This window comes from Mixophyes fleayi, chromosome 1 (assembly GCF_038048845.1).
Source record: "Mixophyes fleayi isolate aMixFle1 chromosome 1, aMixFle1.hap1, whole genome shotgun sequence".
NCBI classification, from domain to species: domain Eukaryota; kingdom Metazoa; phylum Chordata; class Amphibia; order Anura; family Limnodynastidae; genus Mixophyes; species Mixophyes fleayi.
Window position 1 is genome coordinate 247,362,175 of NC_134402.1, and position 16,950 is coordinate 247,379,124.

The 16,950-nt window shown below is 42.4% G+C and overlaps 1 long non-coding RNA gene across 1 annotated transcript; it reads right to left on the reverse strand.

The window, feature by feature from the left end:
* Window positions 1-758: 758 nt before the first annotated feature.
* LOC142107753 (uncharacterized) lies at window positions 759-1,480 on the reverse strand. The gene is made up of 2 exons (XR_012680007.1): window positions 1,010-1,480; window positions 759-887 (listed from the first exon to the last, which is right to left on the reverse strand). It is a non-coding gene; the product is annotated as an uncharacterized LOC142107753 (long non-coding RNA).
* Window positions 1,481-16,950: the final 15,470 nt, after the last annotated feature.

Consider the following 16,950-nt stretch of genomic DNA (forward strand, 5'->3'; position numbering starts at 1 on the left):
GTGAAGGGTGTACATATAGATGATGTGGTTATCCTGCAGACATCTGGTTTATTCTGACCCAGAAGGGGATGTCTAGAACAGGGATCGGCAACCCCCGACATGCATCAGTGCGGCACATCGCCGACATCCCCCTCGGGCTTCACTGCGAACAGATCACTCCTGTGTCTGCAAGAAGCAGGTCTCGTACACAGGTGGTTAATGTGGCTTTAAGTTAATTGGGAGCATTACTGTAGCATAATGTGAATTGGGGGCACTTATGTGTGGCATAACATGAACTGGGGGCTTTCCTGTGTGGTATAATAAGAATTGGGTGTACTACTGTGTGGCATAATATGAATTGATTGGGTAATTGTGTGGCAGAATATAAATTCAGGGTACTACTATGTGGCATAATACATACACACACACACGAAGGTTGTCCAGAACAATCTGCTACACACACAAACACAGACACACAGACACACATGCGTGCGCGTACGTACGTACGTACGTACGCACGCACACACACACACCAACCGACCCCTCCACAAACAGCCAGTGTTTTTAATTATGCTTCACCTATAAAAAAATGTGGTATGACGACACCAACCAAGAATAAAACTTAAGGGGTGGGCTGACCAAGAAAAGAAGTAAGAGGTGGGCTCATTCACCAAATCATTTTAAGGTGATTTTGCTTGCTGTTTCCTAACCACTACACGTGCATTTTTCATGTACATTAAATGACCCCCTTAACTAATGAAAGATCACAGGAGACAAAATTCTGTTTGTTCTATTTATTTTCTTAACTTATCTTAATTATCTATGTTATCCTATCTTATCAGCTTATCCTATTTTTTCTATGGGCATGTCCACTAGTAGCCATGGGAGGTCACTTCTGCGCCTGTAACCTGCAGCAATGAAAAATAAGAGCTTATTAGATTGCATCTATATTGTTTATAGACACATGTAAATCTTGTACATCATTGGTCAAGACTATAGTGTATAAAAGTAGCTGGAACATGTATATTACCTCTCATTGTGCCTGTGCAATTTTCTTGTGGGTTCCCAGTACCCTCTGCTCCTGGCTGATGGCAATTGAGGTGTTGACCCCCAATCCCCTCTGATCCCGGCTGAAGGCAATTCTTTTTGGGCTCCCGTCTCCTCTGCTCCTGGCTGAAGGTATATTATTTGTGGATTCCCCGTCCCCTCTGCTCCTGGCTGAAGGCAAGAGTTTTGAGCTCCTCGTCCCCTCTGCTCCTGGCTGAAGGCAAATTCTTTTGTGCATTCCCCATCCCCTCTGCTCCTGGCTGAAGGCAAATTATTTTGTGCATTCCCCATCCCCTCTGCTCCTGGCTGAAGGCAAATTATTTTGTGCATTCCCCGTCCCCTCTGCTCCTGGCTGAAGGCAAATTATATTGTGCATTCCCCGTTCCCTCTGCTCCTGGCTGAAGGCAGTTCACTTTCTCCCCCCCTGCCCTCAGGCCCCTCAGGCCCCTCTGCCCCTGGCTGAAGGCAAATGACTTGTGGGCTCCCAGTCCCTTTTTTATATCCTGAGACTACTGTGTCATGTGATTGACAGGTTTATGAAGTCATATGGGCGGGGTTTGGGTGTGGTCTGGTTAAATGGGTGTGGTCTTTGTAATTTGTCATTTGGGCGTGCCCAATTTAGTCATAGGGGTGGGGTCACTTCAAATGTCAAATAGGTGTGATCCCTTTATTGTGTTATATGAGTACTTAGATTAAATTTTATAAATATTAGTTGAGATTAAAAAACACAAGAGTAAAATAACAGGCTACTAATACCAGCTGAAATTAAAATGCATAAATTATATTAAGGTTTTATCTGGCATGTTTTCAGTGTCTGTGAAAACTGTAAAGGTTATATCATTTATCTTAACCCTTTAGCTTACTCAGAAATACCCTCTACTGTTGGCGTTATATAAAGTATAATACAATAATTACATTTGCTCTATGTGTATGAAATCTGGTAAAATATTGAGTTGTTCTTATTATTATCATCATTGTTTCTGTTTATAGTACCACCATATAACACAGCAGTGTACAGAGAATATTTATCATTCACATCAGTCCCTGCCCCCATTGGAGTTTACATTGTAGTCAGCAGCCAATTAACCTATCATTATGTTTTTGGATTAAGGAAGGAAACCCACACAAACAAAGGGAGAATGTACAAAGTCTACACAGCATTAAACTCATGACCCCAGCAGCAATGCTGACCATTGAGTGGGATGGATAGCAGTTAAACTAGAGCTCATATCCACTGCCGTCAATTTTGTGCATTGTACTAGAATTTCTAATTCTGGTGGAACACATGGAAAAGGGTTTGAACCTAGAAACCACCATTACTCTCATCCATTAGCATGCAGCATTGTTTCATTTTTCCAAAAGCTTCCTGAACCATTCAATTGCTTTTACCACAAATTAATGCATTGAGGAAGCCTAATCATCCTGCAATAACCTCCTCAACGAGAGTAAAACAGCCATTACAACTGCAGATCAAATGCATTAGTTTGACATTTAGTTTTATTGGCTTTTTTTTAAGGCAAATCAAATGCCAGTGGGTATAGGACCTTTAAAGCATCAACCCAGTGTTGAAGTCGTATAATTGGATGAACGAAAGTATATTGGTTTAATATTGGTTTGCCGTGCGTGTTGCGAAGTGTACGCCACGTGTTACGTGGCGTGATGCGATCGCACGGTAAAATACGCACGCACACACTCGCATTACAACATTTAGTTATTTATACAATTCATATTGGTTCCGTTACACTGTAATTTATGAGCAGATAGCATTTGGTTTATTATTAGTTTATATAATATGATTATATGTAAATTTTAGTGTTATTAAAGGTTTAGGTTATAGGAAAGGTGTCATGCCTGATGTCATATTGAAGCCCTAATCATCAGCAGCTGTCCGGTGCAGTCGGCGAAGAGATCGCACATTGCATACTTTAGTTATTGATATTAGGGAATAAACCTTTGTATGATGCTGGCTATGAAAGGAGCAGACCCCCTGGAGAGACGACCCCCTCCTTTGGATTCCTTAGATTGAATCAGCCTATGAACTGTTTACCCTGAAGCTACCCTGTGCCTGGACCTATGAAAGCAAGCTGCGTCATCTCTATTGTTCACAATGAAACACTGACTGTATATATTAGCTGCATCCCCCATTAGGGTCAGTCAACTCTGACCACAGTTATCTAACAGATACACTGTTCCATTGGGACCCATGGAAGCGCAGCGATTGCAGCGGTATGTATGTATGTAACTTTTGGTATTGGCTGTGCTGTACTGTACTGTATTATAATATGTTAATGTATTGAATTGTTGACTATTTACATCTGCTAAAATAAACCACCATGTGCTTTGGACACACATACAATTGATTGAGCAATGCTTATTTTAAATCGATAGAATTACTTTAATAATTTGGGGGCTCGAAGGTGAGTTACGTTACCGGCAGGTATGCAACGCTTACGTTATTCGGTTCCTCAACAAATGGTGGATTGACGGAAGCGTCGCATGGCAGAAAAGAACGTAATGTGTTCAAGACCTATGGTTCACTTTGTGTTGAGAGACCGAATGTCCGTTGTTGCATAGACTGAAGGAACGTTAATTGGAATCTAGGGACAAGAAAGAAAAATGTTTCTTTTTATTGTCGTTTTACGTTTTAAAGTGTATTGCATTGCTGAGCGTATGTGTATTTCCTGCTGTGCGTACGCGAACTTCCGGTAGATTTGCCACGTGGTTGAACAATCGTTTTGATAGTTATTATATGCATACTGTAAACACTTGGTAAAGTCTCTGAAAAGATAGTGCCATTGTTTGGGAAAGTAATTTTCTATGCAGAAAACTAAGGTGTATATGTTTGGTGATTGTATGATTTTGAAGTGAAAGTTGATTTACTGTCAAAAAGACAGGGATATCGGTTGCCGTTTGATGAGGCGGGCTTGCAAACGAGGTAGTATACAAGGCAGGCATACTGGCAGTAAAAGCCCTGTTTGAAAAGAGAACAGTTAAAAAGCTTGTGGAAACTTTCTCCCCAAGGGCAATCGCAAGGTTTAGCGATAGTTAGTATTGCTAAGCGGTGTGATCGGACCGCATGGTTTTGCAACCGTGCTTGTGACTTGGGTTGAACGGCTGAGAGGAATTACGCTGGTGCAAACGGGTAAACTCCGGTACTACCAGTTCAGTAATACTCAACAGATTTTTGTGGAGAGCCAGGATATCGAGGAGCTGATATTTCTGTTGTCCATAGTGATATTTCTGGGTTAGGAGGTGTGTGGGCGTAGCCTGTGAAACCGTCCACGGATAAAAATCTCTAGTAAGTTCTGTTTGAAAGGAGAACAGGTAAAAAGTCTTTTTGCGTAGCGTTGAGAAATAGGTTGTTTTCACAATGGGTGCGAAGCAAACGCTAGAGATGGTTGATGTTGTGCTGCTTAAGGAAAGACCTGTTGGTTCGGCAAAGTATGTTATGTATAATAAATATGGTACATATGCAACGGCATACTGCGACAAATGGGTCAAGATGACCCGGGAGTGTGTGAAACCTTTCCCAAACATAGGTAGTTTAGAAGCAGAAGTGTTAAATAATGTTAGAGATAAAGTGTGGTTGATCAAATCAACGAAAACGAGAACTAGACATGATGATTGTTTAAAATGGTGGCAAATGGAAGGTAGCACGTGGCAGAGCAGCGTATGCACAGCGGAAATCAGAGTACCGGAAATGAGCGTTCCGGAAGTGTGCATTGCAAAGCGTGGCGAACTGAGCGCAAATACGCCCCCGACAAATTTGGTCGGGGCGGGAAGTACAGCCAATACCAAAAATGTAAAAACTGTAACTAGTAACTTGTATGTTGTTTTAAGTAATGTTAAAAGTAATGTTTCAGGACAAAGAAGAGGGACGGTCCCACCAGCAGGGGCAGCGGCTGAAAGTGGTGAGAATAATGAAAAGGTTAACACAGGGGGAGACATCCATTGTACTGCAGCAGCAATTTCAGCAACTAGTTCAGAACATAGTCATTTGGTAGACTTACATCCTGTCTGCACTACAACAGTTCCCAATGGGAAAGCGGACAGAGATGGTGACATTCCCTTAAAACATGTAGAAAAGCATGATACATGCACTAGGTCTGAAACATTTTCAATTTTGTCTGATTTCCCTGATCCTAGGAAAGATGTGACCAAATGTCAGCAGTTTATTAGATATTATGGTAATATGTATGAGCCAACCAATAACGATTGGCGAGTATTATTGAAGACCTGTCTTCCTCTCAATACTGATATACAAAAGTTCATTAAGGATTGCATATTGGAGGAGGATGAATCCTTAACCGAGGATGATAATCAGGACAATATTAGACATATAATCACACAGTTGGCCATATATTTCCCAGTGATAGTGGACTGGAGTAAAATTTTTACTATCCAGCAAAAAGATAGTGAAAATGCAACAGACTATTTTTGCAGAGCTCTGATAGCAATGGGCAAATATACTGGGATACCAGACATAAAAGATAATGTACGCTACAGAGAGGTTGCTTTTAAAGTTCTAATGGATGGCCTCAGGGAAAACTTGAAAAGAAGGGTGCAAACTTCATTACCATACTGGAAAGGAACCACTGTAAGTGCTCTCATGGAGTCAGCTATAGAACATGATAGAAGTATGAATAAACAGAAAGAGACACTAAGTGATAGGGTATTGATGGTAAGTATCCCAGCACTAGAGGGACTACACACACGACCACCAGCATACAACCCACATAACAGGAAACCCAGAATAGTGAGATGTTACAATTGCAGAGAAGAAGGACACATTAGGAGAGATTGTAAAAAGGAAGAGAAACAACATGAGTTGAGGAAGTGTTTTCAATGCAATAAAATAGGACACCTAGCAAAATATTGTGCAGACATGACAGGGACGTGTTTCTACTGCCGTAAGAAGGGACACACGAGTAAGAACTGTGTAGAGAGAAGAACGGATACCTGGGTTGGAAATCACATAGACATCCACAAAAGAGGCGTACACTTCTCTCAGAGGTTCCCCTACGATTGATTGCACAGTCTGTAACAACTAATATTTTGGGGGAGAAATATAGCCGACTCTAGATTTAATCTATGGTAAGTATTAGTGTGTACTTTTAGGAAGAAACTGAGTTTAAAAAGTAATCTTTGTTGATTTTGTTTGTTTGTTTTATGTTGTCAAATGCTTGTTTTCCTAATCGCTGGCCGATGGTAAAGAATGAGAATGTTTGGTTTGTTTGTTGTTTGAAGATAACTATCTTGTCTTTTCTTCACAGATAAAGGCAGACAAAAGAAGTATAGACTAGTGTTTAAAAGGGGTGAGATAGAGAAATAGAAGAATTACTCTTGAAAGACTAATTAACAATAGACAAATGGAACACTCTTTGTTTTAGGCTGCAGTGTCTCATGATAATTTGTTTGGCTGAGAATCATTATCCAACAATGAAGTATAAACATACTTTGCTCCAAAATATCGTTTATGTATCTCAGATGAGTCATCAACAGTTAATTTTTACATTTCTCTATTATAAGTTAGGAAAGTCCGTTGAAAAGGTATGTAGTCAATGAGATACCGAGTTCTTAATGAACAAATGACGGACGACACTGGATTGCACTGTTAAGACCCCCTAGTCAAGTATGGGGAGGGGTCATAGTTAGCAAATAGCTAAGGGGAGCAGTGGAATGAATACAGCCATTTCCCCATAGAGTCAGAGTCCAATCCAGCTGTCATTTTGTTGTAAAAATCTCCCTTTCTGCATGTATGTTTGTATTCAAATCTTTATATTTCCATCATTCATTGCTTTCCTTTTTCTCATTCTTTACACAAACGCTAGTACCTCTCTCTCTCTCCCTCTCTCTCTGCTCTGGTAGAGATAAAATCAGACACAGTCTCAACAATGGGGCTAAAACATATATTTATTTTTTTTACATAAGACAAATTCAGAGATACACACACTAGATTGACATGAGTTACAGAAACAGTCAGGGGTTTTGTTTTCATGTGTATAGAAACTGCTGATTTTAAGCAGAAAGGTTCTGTTGTGGAAATACGATTCATGTTTTATAGATTGCATATCTGTGTTGTTTTTTTTGTTTTATGATTCGTGCCTCCTGTTCAAAAATGTGCCTTTATATGGAGGCACAAAGGGTGGATAGGAGATTGCTGGAGGTTAGGCATACAGATATGCATCTCTGTATAGAACATTGGAGTAGGAATTTTACCACAAGATACGACATAATGTGAAACCCTAGAAAATGTAGAATTTTCATGTTTTATATTTTTTTTCACTGTTAGACAGGCATGTACTGGATACTGTTATATTTGAAGAAAGTGTTATAGAAATAGACCCCTTTGCCTTTCCCACTTAGTCAAGTAGCTGAATGTGAGGTACTGAGAATGACATTTGAGTTGGCAGAGGGAAAATCGATTGATATACATTGGTCTTCAGCATTTTTCTAGTCTAGGGGGCGATGTTGAGGTGACTGAGAAATCGTTTTATAGCAATACCAGCACATGATTAGGACACTACATAGAGGACTTTATACAGTGACACAGTTACCAACTGAAGTAGCTGCTAGTAAGGTCCACACTTACACACACCACCATACATGGCTGTCACACCAGGGCAAACATAGCTGTCAAATAGACAGCAGGGTTTTATGTGACAGTTAACAAATCTATATTTTGTTTTGTTCTTCGTTGTATTGTTTTAGTTCTGAAATGTGAACACACACACACACACACACATGCACGCATACACATATTGGTTAATATATAAAGATTTGTGTTACCTGAGGAATAAACTGTCTGGAAGGTGAAGAGATGTGGTGAGGAGTCTGGTGGACTCTGGAGAGATGGACAAGGTAGACCAATAGAGCCATCCCATATCCCTCCTGCTGATGGGTATTCCTCCAGGTAAAACAAATACACGTCATCCAATTACCACCATGCATGATCCTCAAGTATACACTGGTGTACCAATGAAATATGTCTGGGTAGAGGTGTATTGAAATGTGTCTAATGTATTACTGTATCATACTCAAAGCTTTTGTTATTCAATGTGATAGTCCTAGAGTTATAATAGATGATAGGGGTATTCATGTTATTGATAATAGAGGTATAATGTATGAGTAGTGGTAACAAATCACATACTTTCAATTAACTATAAACCAGTGTGAACATAAAGTAGTGGTACTCGGTAGAACGAATTGAATAGAATAAGAGTTGGAACTTGATTGAAGTGACTGATAGCTTTGGCCACTAGTCCTTTCCCGCTACCAAAAGATCACTCCTGGGCAGACTCCTAACCTGTCAGTTTTTGAAATGTTCTTGACCCCTCGTGAGATGAGATTGTAACTGGGAGGCTAGATTAGATCTTGAGAGGTAAATAGTGAGACAGCAACCAAGAACGTCCAAAACACTGTTTCCTGAAAGGTCACACTAACTGTCAGGATGTTGGATCGGGAGAGTAAGTTGTGGAGCAGAAATTTCTTAAGCTTAGATTATTTGACAGACAGGTACCAGGTGTAGGCTACCAGCATCACAGCTTCAAGGGTAGCAGAGACACACTGGTGCCCATTCCACCCACTGCAGAGGGGCCAACACTCAGAGAAGGGTCCAAGGGCACTCATGAGTCTGTACTGGAAGGCCTCGAATGCAGTTAGTAGCATCTGAGCCAAAGGCTAAGACTGTTGTCCAGCATGAAGTTGTAGTTTTTCCTGTTTTGTGTTCTCTCATTTCATTCTCTTCTCAGGGCGGTTAATTCTTTTGATTATTAGCAGGTGACAGAGACTGGTTCAGGTAATGATAAGGAGGTATTGGGGAGGAAGAAGTTAGTAGCATAATCAGTCCAGCCAATTACTCGATTCAATTCAGGGGTAAAGGAAAATTTAGAAACCTTGGAGCTTGGAGAAAGTGCGAGGGGCTATTGTCTGAGTAGCATTACGTCCGTAAGTACGGCGACCCCATGGTTAGAAAAGAGATACACCCAGCGATGCCAGTCCAGTAATATTCGGACTTGAGCAGGCATCCTTGAGAATGATTATCATTCTTGGGAGGGTAAGGTTTTAGACCAAACAAAGTGCTGGGCGTGCTCACACGTGCCTCAGTGATTATATCAAGTAGAATTAGTTCTCTTTCCACTAAATATTCTTGAGGTACCCGAAGTATAGGCGGGAGGTCACTAAGGAAAAAAGTAGGACACCTTGGTCCCTTAGTCTGAAGTCTCCCAATGCTTTGCAAGCCGATCACTGTTAAATCTGAGTATTGGGAGACTGGGAAGAACGAACAGACAATAGCCCGCCCACAAGTGTTGATGAAAAGAACTGATGACATTATTAGAAGTGTGTATATTAACGCAGGCTGAAGGAGATTGCATATGACATTATTGATAGACATAGGATGATGCTATTGATGAACATGAAGTGTTTAAATGTCTTCTGAGCTTAAAGACATGCGTTGGACAGAAGAACCTGTTAAACTTGAAGAACTGTAGAAGAGAAATCTGTGTAGCTGATACATGTTCTACTGTACCTTGTACCTTTCCAAATAATGTATTAAGTGTTTTATTGCACCCTTGAAGGGCATACAAAAGGTTATCTCCAAGTTCCAGAAGTGTACGGTTTATAGTAAAAGAAGAAATCGTTTAGAGGATTAAGACTCTCTCTTATGATAACTTGTTTAGATCTACAAACAGCATGGTCATACACCAAGGGGGATTTGTATTACATAACAATGAAACGTGGTACTGAGATCCTGCATATAACATCTTTAAGGTGACAGTTTATTATACTATCAAAGGGTGGACTGTTGAAGTCGTATAATTGGATGAACGAAAGTATATTGGTTTAATATTGGTTTGCCGTGCGTGTTGCGAAGCGTACGCCACGTGTTACGTGGCCTGATGCGATCGCACGGTAAAATACGCACGCACACACTCGCATTACAACATTTAGTTATTCATACAATTCATATTGGTTCCGTTACACTGTAATTTATGAGCAGATAGCATTTGGTTTATTATTAGTTTATATAATATGATTATATGTACATTTTAGTGTTATTAAAGGTTTAGGTTATAGGAAAGGTGTCATGCCTGATATCATATTGAAGCCCTAATCATCAGCAGCTGTCCGGTGCTGTCGGCGAAGAGATCGCACATTGCATACTTTAGTTATTGATATTAGGGAATAAACCTTTGTATGATGCTGGCTATGAAAGGAGCAGACCCCCTGGAGAGACGACCCCCTCCTTTGGATTCCTTAGATTGAATCAGCCTATGAACTGTTTACCCTGAAGCCACCCTGTGCCTGGACCTATGGAAGCAAGCTACGTCATCTCTATTGTTCACAATGAAACACTGACTGTATATATTAGCTGCATCCCCCATCAGGGTCAGTCAACTCTGACCACAGTTATCTAACAGATACACTGTTCCATTGGGACCCATGGAAGCGCAGCGATTGCAGCGGTATGTATGTATGTAACTTTTGGTATTGGCTGTGCTGTACTGTACTGTATTATAATATGTTAATGTATTGAATTGTTGACTATTTACATCTGCTAAAATAAACCACCATGTGCTTTGGACACACATACAATTGATTGAGCAATGCTTATTTTAAATCGATAGAATTACTTTAATACCAGCATCACTTGACCAAACTCCAGTTTGACTAGAATGGACTTTACAGCAACGATGTAACTGGATTTTAAGAATAGCATTTATTATCTGGGAAATGTTGCAAATATATACAATTCCGGCATTTAACTCAGCCATCTCCATTAATAATACACATTATCAGAATTAACCATGGCAACATACATGGCAACTTATGCAAATAAGTGTAAATTCACATGTGCCATGAGGAATTTTCTCTCATTTTATTATTATTTCTCTTTATTTATATAGCACAAACATTTTACACACCAACTATACAGAGAATTTTGACACACTCTCCACAGTCTCGACACCAGGGGTGGCCAACCAGTCATAGACCAATAGCCAAACAATATCTATAGGTACTGCAAAGAGCCAACTTTACCTTTTCTATGTCTGTGCATATACATCTACCCAGTATAAACATGCGCATACATATCGTAAACAAATACATTGAAAATATAACATAGTTTACAATATCTTGCAAAAAACAAAATATCTAATACATTGCCAAAATGCTCAGAATAATCATAAAATCCTTCCCATGTGCCACTAAATCTACCCAAATCCCCCATACATGACATCAGTCCTTCTCATATACTCCATAGATGCCAATCAACCCCCCCATGCCTACAGAACTACACATATGCCATCACATCTCCTTACATGCCCCTCAGCCTCTTCACATGCCATCAGATCTCACGTGCCCTTACTTGCCGGCACAGAGGAAGGAGGAAGAGCACACTACACTCTTTCCTCCTCCTTCCCTGATTGGATTGTCTGTGACCAGTGCCGGATTAAGGGAATGGAAGCCCCTGGGCTAAGGGGGCCTCTAATCCCCTGTGAGGCCCCCCCCCGTGATCCGAGCTATCCACCCCCCCACCATTATCCGAGCTGCCCGCACCCCCCCCCCCCCCCCGGCACTTACCTCCTTCTCCGGCGCGCTGTACGCTCTTTACTGAGGAGATCTCGTGAGAGTGAGACTCACGAGATCTCCTCAGTAAGGAGAATATAGCGCGCCGGGGAAGTACTGCAGTGAAGGTGCTCAGCAGCACTGATCGGGCTGGTCAATACTGCTGCTGAGCACTTTCAAGGGCCCCCTGGATGCCATAGGCCCATGGGCTGTAGCCCAGTTAGCCCTATGGTTAATCCGGTCCTGTCTGTGACACTGTGGCCTCTCTGCATTGTCCAGAGGAAGTCACAAGACGTGGCTGCTCTCGGTCAGTCGAGCAGCTGTATATTTTCCAATCTACCCCTGTCAGCGCCTTGACAACTACACTCGTTGATGCTCCTAGACAGGAGCCACATTTCAAAGCTCAAAGAGCCACAGGTTGGCCACCGCTGCTCTACACCACTAAAGTGCACAATTTCTCTATCACAGGCACACAAAAACAACACACTCAGGACCAACTTAAGGGCCACATGGGCCTGGAGTTGGAAATTCTGAAGGGCCTATTGTGAGCTCAGTCCCAACAGAAGGGGTGTGGCCATGGAGTACATAGCTAGCTCCTCCCTTCAACGACCTACATACTCCTCCCATCTTCCCTAACATGAAGCACTCAAGGAAAATGAAGAGAGAGAAATATGTCCCAACCGTCCCTTAAGTTGTAACAATACATTTACAGAACAAAAAGATAAATACAATATGGGGGTCACATTTCAACTTAACAACATGGAAGAACTGGCTCCAGTTAATATAAGAAAACCTTTAATCCATTAATTTAAATGTAATTACGACCAGTAAGAAATTAAGTTACTTAAAATTATTACAAATTAATTTACATACAGATTTACAACATCAGCAGGGCCGGACTGGCCATCTGGCACTTCTGGCAAATGCCAGAAGGGCTGATGGCCAGATGGGCCGGTTGCTAGCTGGCCGGCCCCATCGCTCAGCACACAGACTGTCATGCCAGAATTCAGCATGACAGTCTGTGTGCTGAGCAGTGGGGTCGGCACTACACTTACTTCCTGGTGTGGTCGCTCCTCCCCTCTCTTCTATGAATGGCTCTGGAGATGTCACATGGGACGAGCACCATGTGATAGGTGCCGTCCCATGTGTTAGGAGAGACTGTACAGCACGCTGCGGAGCGCACAAGGTAAGAGGGAGGGGGTAGTTTGTGTGACAGGGAAGCTATATGTGGACAGGGGAGCTATATGTGTGACAGGGGAGCTATATGTGTGACAGGGGAGCTATATGCGTGACAGGGGAGCTATATGTGTGACTGGGGATCTTTATGTGTGACTGGGGATCTATATGTGTGTGTCAGGGTATCTATTTATTTGTGTGACAGGGTATCTATTTATTTGTGTGACAGGGTATCTATTTATTTGTGTGACAGGGTATCTATTTATTTGTGTGACAGGGTATCTATTTATTTGTGTGACAGGGTATCTATTTATTTGTGTGACAGGGTATCTATCTATTTGTGTGACAGGGTATGATTATAGTGTAACAAAAAATAACACAGAATTTACTGACAGGCGCCAATAAAAATGGGATCGACAAAGTTAAAAAATATATAAATCAAGCTCTGAATGACAATGAATACAAATTACCAAAAAAATAACCCCCAAAAAAAATATTCAAAGAATGACCTTTATGATTATAGTGTGTATGTGTGTAACAGTATAACTATAGTATGTGTGTGTGTGTGTGTGTGACAGGTTATGATTATAGTGTGTATGTGTGTAACAGTATAACTATAGTATGTGTGTGTGGGCCGGTGTATGACCATAATGTGTGTATGGGTAGCTCTTAATATAATGTGGGAGGTAGGCTGTTAATCTAACAGGGAATTGCAGGTGGGGGCTAATTATTGGGTGCTATTCTATTTGTGGGGTGAAGATGGGGGCAATTTAATAGTGGGGCCTATCAATTTCAGATGGGGTGATTGGATTTTTAATTTAATGCTGGGGTGCTTTGGAGAGAGGGAAATAGTTTTATTTATTAAATGGGAATACTATTTAATGTCAGGGCTAGTTGGAGGGAAATAGATGTATTTATCAAATGTGAATACTAGTACTTTAATGTTGTGGCTGCAGTGAGGCCTAATTTTAAAACATGGATGCTATATTGATTTAACACCAGGGCTAAATTTCATCTACTCATTTTTTTCTCCAAATAGGGCATCCAACATTCCAGGATCCAGACAAGCAGCAACTGATCTAAAGACACCAGCAGCCACAAGTGGTGACCATGACAAGACAGGTAGGAGAGACCAGGACAGTCTGCCAACTGTTCTGAATTTGATGGGTGACTGTCCCACTTAGTCAGGATTTGGTCTGACTACAAGGACAGTTGGGAGATATGTCCTGCTTCACACTGTACTGCTTGTTAAGGCAGAACTGCGTGCACCTAACAGTAGTGCACACTGTATTGCCTTTGTATTTGTCAAAAATTTGTCTAATAGCCAAATTGCATCATAGGAGCCCCCCTGACTTAAGTGCCCGGGCCCCCCGAGCCTTAATCCAGTTGGTCAGCAGGAGGATCTGTGCTCCGTCCCGGACAGGGCACAGCCTGCAGAGCAAGCAGCGGAGCTCTAAGTCTCACAAGATTTATTAATCTCATGAGACTAAGAGCTTCCCTGCTCACTCATAGATAAGTACAGTGGGCTGGGGGTGTCATAATGTATCTGGGGGGGTGACGTAATGTGGATGGGGAGGGTCTTATAAATGTAATGTTTTATTATAATGTATGTATCAACGCACCATTTTGACCACGCCCCCAACATAATGTAGCTACGCCTTTGGCGGCACCGCCACTGCACTGCGGCACACATTTTTTTTTCCAGCTTATCAACAGAGGTGGGCCCGTGTGCTTTAAATGCCAGGGCTGATTTTTAGTCCCAGTCCGGCCCTGAACATTAGTGTGCCAAATCTGCCACCAATCCACAAGCCTGAAAAGCAGAACCCTGCATCAAGAGGAAGAGAGGGAGAGAATTCTAATTTTGCCAATCATATGATAGAGCAAGGGTCGGCAACTCCCAGCACTCATGCCGGAAATGGCACGCATGCCGGAAATGGCACGCAGACCACTTTTGTCTGGGAAGCCCGTGCTCCACAGCTGCTACAATAAAGCAGTCGATGAAGGCTGAAACGGAGCTTCTGCAGCTCAGTTTCTGCCGTTATTTAGTGAAGCAACACCTAGGTTTCCGGAATAAAAGAAATGCTTCTCCAAAGTATGAGGCACACTATAGATTGAGGTCACATCTTCTTACCTTTTCTCCACTGCACAGCACAGGTCTAGATCTGGCCATGCTCCCCGCTGGTACCTGGCCCCCCTGCGACTCCTGCAAGCAAAAAAAAAAAAGGATTTTTACATTTTTTTTTTAACTATAGAGCTCCAGTGGGGCCCTGGGCCCCCCAGGCAGGTCTGGGCCCGAATAATTTGTACACCCCCCCCATCCCCCTCGGCGCCCTTGCATGGCAGCATCTAAGCGAGTGCCCTGAAAAAATGAGAGGGTGAAATCAGCTGACGGCTGGAGTGTAGGAAGCCTGCATGTGCAGGAGGCAGAAGAGACAGCCTAAAATATACCTGCAGAAAGAGAACGGAGAGTGGCTGAACTGGTGGTAGCTGTGGAACTACTATGATCAGAAGAATCTGGTATATAATGTAACATTGATGTTGTGCAATTGAACTGTTTATTCTGTGACTGTAACTATACCAGCAGTCTAAGAGAGGTGCAGGAGAGAGAGGATATGTGAACTGTCTAAGTTGAATTTTGAGAAATGCTTAAGATCTGTGCTCCGGGAGAAAGGAGATGTATGCTGTAACCATATCCGTGTTAACAATTTAAACACTGTGCTGGAGGAGGCAGGAGCCATACATTTACTTTATTATTTGCAACGCAAGTGTTGTGCTGGAATGGAGCATAAAAGTTATTTTTGTTTTGTCTGTTAATTACTTTTTAATGTTATTTCTGTTAAACTGCACCATAACTCTACACACGTAACAGACATTGTTATAAGACCCACATGTGCAGGGGCCCTCTGGTCATGTATGCCCATACCCACAAGCTTGCCAGGACAGAAGAACAGGTGAGGAGGAGCATTATTTTCCCATGCACCCCGCGACTACACACAGAGACAGGGATTACACTTATTTTCCCCTAATAAACTCATATATTACATTTAGATTCACATTTAATAAATAGGCTTATTTCCCCACAACCAGCCCTGGCATTAAATGAATAGCATTTACATTTAAAAAATACAACTATTTTCCCCCAACCAGCCCTGAAATTAAATTAACTACATTCACATTTAGTAAATAGGGCTCCCCTATATCTCTCTCAGCCCCTCACTAAATGAATAGGTCGCACTGCCCCCAACTCAGCCCCACTTTCAATAACCATTCAGCATTAAATAATAGTCCTATTTCATACAACCCAATACATAACTGTGATACTTTTCAAGACATAACTACATATATATTCCTGTAATAATTATGTCATTTTACTAGTTCTGGCTGGTTGTCATAGAAACCATTATATTATATCTGATACCCAACATCGGGTGAATGATGCTTAGGAAGGGGGCCGTTCAATCTACTAGTGTTATGATGGCAGTGTGAATCCTCTGTTATTGGGGGTGGTTGGGGGGACCGTGTTTACCTAGAAAGATATTATTCTTTATGAAACTAGAACATAGCTTAGACCGGCTGTTCCCAAAGTGTGCGCCGCAGCTCCCAGGGGTGCCGCAGCGCTGTCACTGTGGTGCCGCGAGCCAGCCATAGAAAAAAGAAAGAACACAAAAACTTACCAATCCGAGCGGCGCCAGGACCCACATCCTCCTCTCTCCCGCAGCTGTCACTGAATATCGACGTCACTGACAAGCTGCGGGAGAGAGGAGGATGCTGGGTCCCTGCGCCGCTCGGATTGGTAAGTTTTGGTGTTCTTTCTTTTTTATATGGCTGGCGCGCGGCAGAAGGGGCAGAGTGAGAGGGATCGTGACAGCGGGGCAGAGGAGGGGGAGACAGCGTGACAGAGGGCAGAGGAGGGGGGACAACGTGACAGAGGGCAGAGGAGGAGGGGCAGCATGACAGAGGGCAGAGGAGGGGGGGACAGCGTGACAGAGGGCAGAGGAGGGGGGGACAGCGCGACAGAGGGCAGAGGAGGGGGGACAGCGTGACAGAGGGCAGAGCAGAGGACAGCGTGACAGAGGAGGGGGACAGCGTGAGAGAGGGCAGAGGAGGGGGACAGCGTGAGAGGGCAGAGGAGGGGGACAGTGTGACAGAGGAGGGGGACAGTGTGACAGAGTGCAGAGG